This window comes from Canis aureus, chromosome 23, assembly GCF_053574225.1.
Source record: "Canis aureus isolate CA01 chromosome 23, VMU_Caureus_v.1.0, whole genome shotgun sequence".
NCBI lineage: Eukaryota > Metazoa > Chordata > Mammalia > Carnivora > Canidae > Canis > Canis aureus.
Genome location: NC_135633.1, coordinates 34,106,809 through 34,113,698, shown reverse-complemented (window position 1 = coordinate 34,113,698; position 6,890 = coordinate 34,106,809). Strand labels below are relative to the sequence as shown.

At 32.9% G+C, this 6,890-nt stretch overlaps 1 pseudogene; it reads left to right on the top strand.

Moving 5' to 3' along the window:
- Window positions 1–4,292: 4,292 nt before the first annotated feature.
- On the top strand, window positions 4,293–5,862 carry LOC144294974 (MAP3K12-binding inhibitory protein 1 pseudogene; annotated as a pseudogene).
- Window positions 5,863–6,890: the final 1,028 nt, after the last annotated feature.

Here is a 6,890-nt window from a genome sequence, read left to right as displayed (position 1 = left end):
ATCACACTATTTCTATGGTTATCTGTTGTATTGTTTTCTCTTTGGTTTCTTCTTTCATTTCTTACATTGGTTTTTGAGTCTTTGGTTTTTTTCTTTGTTAACAGACAAAATTGGAAATGCTTTAACTATTTTTTTTTGGGAAACCTTGTGATTACTTTCAGTGTTGTGTTATTTATTCTGCTGTCTTATTTATTTCTGATTTTTCTTTGTTATATCCTTCCTCTACTAAATTTCAGCTAACTTTATCCTTTTTTTCTAGTTCCTTGTGGTTTAATGTTATTTATTTGAACATTTTTTTTCTTAATAAAAGCATTTATAGCATAAATTTCACTCTAACATTTGCTTTTGCTGCATTCCATAGGATTTGGAATACTGCATTTTCTTTTCTTTGAGATGTATTTTGATTAGCCGTTTGATTTCTTACTTGGCCCATTGCTTGTGCAGTAGTGTGTTGTTTAATATTTACATATTAAATATTTAATATTTAAGTTGAAAAATAAAAAATCATTAAAGAAATAATTTTTTTAGTCATGATAAGTCTGCTACTACTTATAGGAAGAAATATCTTTGAAACCATTTTCACACTCATGTTTGCATATATTCTCAGAGGTTAGATTAATAATAGACAATGTTACAACAAGTTCCTTACAAATCAACTTAATTCATAAAATTTAGCCCTTTAGAAGATAAAGAGAGTAAGATAATATAGATAAATCCTTTATTTTATAAATGGAAAAATAAAAGTTCACAAACGGAATTATTGCCTCTAGTTTGTCATTCATTAAGATTTATAAACTCCCTGAGGTCAGGAGCTGCATTTTGTTGGACATTTTCACCACTTAGTCTAAAACTTATTCACATTTGCTGGATGAATGAAGAAATGTCTTTATTGTTACAAAGAAATCAAGAGCTGGATAATACTAGAATCTTAGATATGCAGATAAATGCTATCCACCAATACTAGGAACCATTTATTAAGGACTTCTCTGAGTGATTGGATGATAGGCAGATTCTATTTACATTACATATATTATTTTGAAAATTATGCTTAAAAATGATTGATTACCTTTTTTAGTTCTATGTTGATAGGTACTATTATAACTCTCTCCATTTTACATGTTGAGAAAGTGAGGCACAGAGAGATTCAGTCCCTTCCTGCAAAGGTCACACAAAGGAAGTGATAGAATTGAATTCGAATCCCAGTAATCAAAGACTAGAACTTCTATTCAAAGTCAATACTGCACCCCAAATATGTTCAGAGCTGTGCAATAAAAGGTCTCCTACTGTGGAAGATAAGAGCACCCATCGAATTATGTTTTATTCTTGACATAAATAAGAAAATTGAGGGGTTTTAAGGTCAACCTCTTATAAGTTCTAATATGAGAAACAAAATTAATTTCATGGAAATTAAATAATTCCAGAAACCATGCCTAAAATTGAGATGATATTGCTTTTTATCAAAAGATTGTAGAGCAGTTCACTTTACCACTAAAAATCTATCTTTTCTAAGTGAGAAAGCCAAATAGAAGTGATGACTTTTCAGCTGAATTAATTTTTATTTCATACTTTTAATTTTGTCCTTTAGAAAAAAAGTAAGAGTAAAACATTCACTTTACCTGGAACAATTTATAGTTGCATTTAATTTTGAATGGAGAGCTAAGATGAAGGGATAGATAAAAATTTAATTTTTCTGACTTCGATGTTTCCCATTGGCAGTATTTAGCAATACCATTTCATATTCAGATTTCTCTGACTTTAAAATTATTTTTAGCAGAGATTTATTTACCAAGGGTAGAGTAGGTTTTGCAACAATAATTTAAATAATTGAATGCAGGAGGACTAAAATCACCTCCAAATGGAACATAGAACATTCGCAGAAGAATGTCTTTTGGAAACCTGGTAAAAATGCATTTCTTCAAATGAAATATTTAGTGTGCCTAATCAAAGAAACAGATATTTAAAAATAAGTAATGCAAGACATCCAGAAAAAGTGATGCTTAGCACTTAGAAGGGTGAGTGACAGACATATAAACAGAATGGGCAGCTGGAAGAAATGAGTTTGAGTATGTACACTTAGACTTGTTGGCTGTGTGACTTTTCTGAATCTCAGTTTTGTATCAGTAAATAAGATTTTGTCTGATATGGATTAAACAAGTAATGATTTCTAAAAGGTTAATTAGGTCAATATAAATTAGAAAACTGTATGTCTAGAATTTTCCATATCCATGAAATTTCCCCTTTCTTCTTGCTACTTGATAGCTTCTGCCATATAAAGTTCATATTGGAATCTTAATAGATACTAGAACAAGCAGATAATGTGCCTTAGGATGTTTCCTTTTTCCCCTTTGAGTTTTCAAATAAAATACTTTAAAATTACTTAATTAAGAGTGCTGATATGAAAGCTAAGTATGTGTTTACCAAAATTTCTGAACCATAACACTGTCTTGGCCTATTTGTCTTCAATTTACACTTGAAACTGAGTCACTAAGAGGCTTGAAGTAGTTTCTTATTAAGGTTGACAAATGTAAAAAAAAAAAAAAAAAAAAGGGAAGTTAGAAGAGATTCCCTTTTTGTCAGTCATGACCTTTTGCTGTCTGATTTAGTCTGAGAGCTTTCCAGCAGAAGTGCCTACTCCACCCTCAAGAGGCCTGTGCGTCTATGTAAAGTCATTTATTTCTGAATGCACTTGCCTCCTTTCATGTCTGGAGGGGACCATCTTTCCTCTGGCCCCAGTGAGTGTGATTTAATTCTTTTTGGATAGCTCTTTGTTTAAACCTCAGCGGAATACTATAAGGAGCAATATTGAGGCTCTAACTCAATAGAATATTTTCACAGGCTTCTGCAAAACATTGCCCCTTGGTGTAGAGTATTGTTAGCCTTTTACTCTGAGAGTTTTTTAGATGTATGTAACAAGTTATAGGTGTTCAATGAATATATGTACTGCCAAATTGATCCTGTATATTTTCCATCTCTATTCTTTTTGATGCCTTAGATAATAAATTCCATATAATGTTTAGTAACCTTTTGTTGAGTCCAATAGAACCACACATACATATTGACCATTTATATATTAGTTTGAAAACACCAGTTTAATTGGAAATGTAGCTTAATTTCACATATACTTCCATTTAACATCATTCTTTGAGTCCTAACTATGTGACAGGAATTATGTTAATCATTCAAGGAAAAATAATATAAAATGAGATATTATTTCAGTGTAAGATGATCATACTAGATGAGCTAAGAACTAAGCCCACTCACGTAACGATTATGTAATATGCAATATATGATAATGCCAGTGAAGTAATGTCTCTTGATATATTCAAGAAAAAAAAAGTGGAAACAGGAGATGGTGGTAGAGCTGTGTCTAGAAAGCTGTCTATACTGGACTAAAGGCCTTCACCTTTTAGGTGAGCAACAAGTAATGGCAAAGGCATCTGGTTGTAAAAGAAGTTGGCATATTGGGAAACCAGTTGATAAAAGTTTCTTGGGCTGAATACATGGACAGAGCATTTAGGGAATTAGATTAGATCTGGAAGATTAAGAACTGTGAATAGGCTTCATTTATAAACTAAGCATGTGTGTGTGTGTGTTTTGAAGAGGGATATACTAACAAATGATAACTCTGTTATTTCTAAACAAGATGGTTCTGAATGAGGAAATCATGGCAGTACACAGAGAACATAGAAGGCAATCATAATTTTTTAGGTGTGATACCATAAAAGTCTAACTGAAAATTTTAAATTAGTAGCAGTAAAAAACTGAGATGAAAAAATAAAACAAACTTTTTTTTTTTCTTAAATGACCCAGAGCAGTGGTTCTCAGACCAGTGGCATCAAAAAAAGAAGTACAGAAACTGAAACTCTGTCAGGGGGAGGGGAGGTAGCAGTTTGTATCATATTAAGCCCCCCAGATGATTCTTATATATTTGTAAGTTTGAAAATTATTGGCTGAAATTTTGTAATGAATTGTAAGAGTTTCTTTTTCTGTGTCATTCAAATGCTCATCCACTATATGTTTATTAATATGAGTCATTGACTCTAAGATACTACTGGTTTTAAGATTCACTGCTATTTGATGTATCATTAAAAATGTTGCCAATTAAGCCAATTCATGCCATCAATTTTAAGATATATCCCAAGTATTTGGAAGTGTTAAAAAATAAAAGTATACATCTTAGAATTTATAAAACATGTGTTGACTGCCATAAAATCATACCGAATAAAAAAGGTGATTTTCACAGATACATCAACCTGTTCCTATGCTTATTCTAATGAAACTTTGAGGTTGTGAGCACAGCTCGGTGGTGGCGGGGGTAGCCTGCGAAGGTGTCATGGCTGCTGTCGTTGAGCTTAGCCACTCGAGCAGTGGTGACAGGAGTCCGGAACGGAGCTGCAGCCCCAATCTCTCCCAAGAGGTGCTCCGCGAAATCTTTCGCTCACTGCATAGCCTGGTGGGACAACTTAACCTCAGCGATGATGTGGTGAAAATTACAATCGATTGGAACAAGCTCCAGAGCCTCTCAGCATTCCAGCCCGCATTGCTCTTTAGTGCACTTGAGCAACATGTTTTATATTTACAGCCTTTTTTAGCAAAACTCAGCCTCTGATTAAAGAGGAGAATACAACTATTGTTGGAGAGATAGAAAGAACAGAAACAGGGAACAAGAATGAAGTAAATGCCAAATTTCCCATTAGTGACCTACAAGAGGAAGAAAAGCACGAAGATTGTGATTTAGGAGATGTGAAAAAGACACAGATCCATTTTGATCCAGAAGTAGTACAAATAAAGGCTGGAAAAGCAGAAATTGACAGACGAATATCTGCGTTTATTGAAAGAAAGCAAGCTGAAATCAATGAAAACAACGTCAGGGAATTTTGCAATGTTATTGATTGTAATCAAGAAAACAGTTGTGCAAGAACTGATGCCATTTTTACTCCTTACCCAGGATTTAAAAGTCATGTGAAAGTTTCTAGAGTTGTGAATACATATGGACCACAGACTAGACCTGAAGGAATTCAAGGGTCAGGTCATAAGCCTAACAGCATGCTCCGAGATTGTGGTAATCAGGCTGTAGAAGAACGACTACAAAATATTGAGGCTCACTTGCGATTGCAAACAGGTGGTCCGGTGCCAAGGGATATTTATCAGAGAATTAAAAAACTTGAGGATAAAATCCTTGAATTGGAAGGAATCTCTCCTGAATATTTTCAATCCGTAAGCTTTTCTGGAAAAAGAAGAAAAGTTCAACCACCTCAGCAGAACTATTCACTGGCTGAACTTGATGAAAAAATTAGTGCCCTCAAACAAGCCCTGCTCAGAAAATCAAGAGAAGCAGAATCCCTGGCTACTCACCACCTTCCGTGAAAAACTCCTCTCATTCTTGTCATTTTACTTTTTTATATATACATGTAACTTACACTGCAATTAACAAAGTGGATATGTATTTATCAATGTAGACTTCCCTCTGAAGTCAAGGTTTCTTTTCATGTGAGTTTAGCCTGCAACAAGTTATCTTCAAATATTCCAGTGAATTTTGAAATGGTTAAGGTATTAGAAACAGCATTGTCAGAATGTATTCCCTTCTGTTTTAAAGGAGGTATTTGGAAATTGAAAAACTTAATTTGAAAGCACATCTGTGTGTGTGTGTGTGTGTACCACAGAAGATTTATTTTGAATAGTGATATTGAAAAGGACTTTATATTTGTAACATCAGTGTTAACCAATTTATTAGTTTAAATTAGTACTTTGTATTTAATAGGCATTCAACAAAAATGTATCAACTGAAATGAATTTTAAATGAATGCATACTTTTTTTTCAAATGTCAATTTTAATGTAAATAAATAGTAGATCCCAAAAATAAAAAAAAAAAAAGAAACTTTGAACCACAACTACATATATTATTTTTTATATTATGTAAAATATTATATAAAATATATTATATATATTATATTATATTTTATTATATAAATATAATTTTCTTTATATAAAATATTATATAAAATATAATTTTCTTTAATTTTGTTTTAAACTCGACTTCATATTTCTTTTCATTAATAGGTTATCTGAATCTAAATTGTTGGAATCTGCTTCTATTTTTTCCACACAAGTAAAAAGGATAGAGATGTTTAGGGTATTAATATTTAGTTATTGGTAATAACTAGTTACATTTTTTAGAACTGAGAAACATTTTGGGGGAGAAAAGGCAAGTTTTTCCATAGATATCTTCCATACCCCACCATCAGTGTATCTCTCCAGTTACTAGAGACACAATTGAGAATAAAACATGATACACCTATATTTCCGGCGCTCCCACAAAGTCTGTTAGTGATCTTTGAGGTATTTGGAAATGTTCAGGTCACATAAAATTTTGCAAGCACATCTGTCTCCTGAAAATTTTGCTCTTACTCTCTCCCTATGGGAGAATATGGCCATCCTATACACATCTTTTCCTCATAGTTTTCTTTTATTAACTCCTGAGCTTTGCTCTTTTTCTATCTTTAATTTGTTTGTCTCTTATATTCTATACAGGCCATTCTCCCAGACAAGAAGTAGTCCATGTTTCTGAGCTGGCTGTACTACATTTTCCTCAGGCCTGAACTGAGTGTGGAATGAGAAGTACCCACAGGTTGCAGTACATGCATTTGGGAATAATCTGAGACAGAGTGACTAGAGAAAAATTAAAACCCATCTATGGATATAGTCTAGGTATCTATCCTAAAGGATAGATAGAGCAAGAAACTATAAACAAAAGGCACTAGGATAAAGAGAGAACCAAGTTAGTTAAGGAGTCTGAAATAGATTGAGCCAAGAGGGGCATAGCTGGGGCTGATTTACCTCCACTCTGGTAAGGTAAGACACAGAGATAGAAATTTTATACCCATTTTTA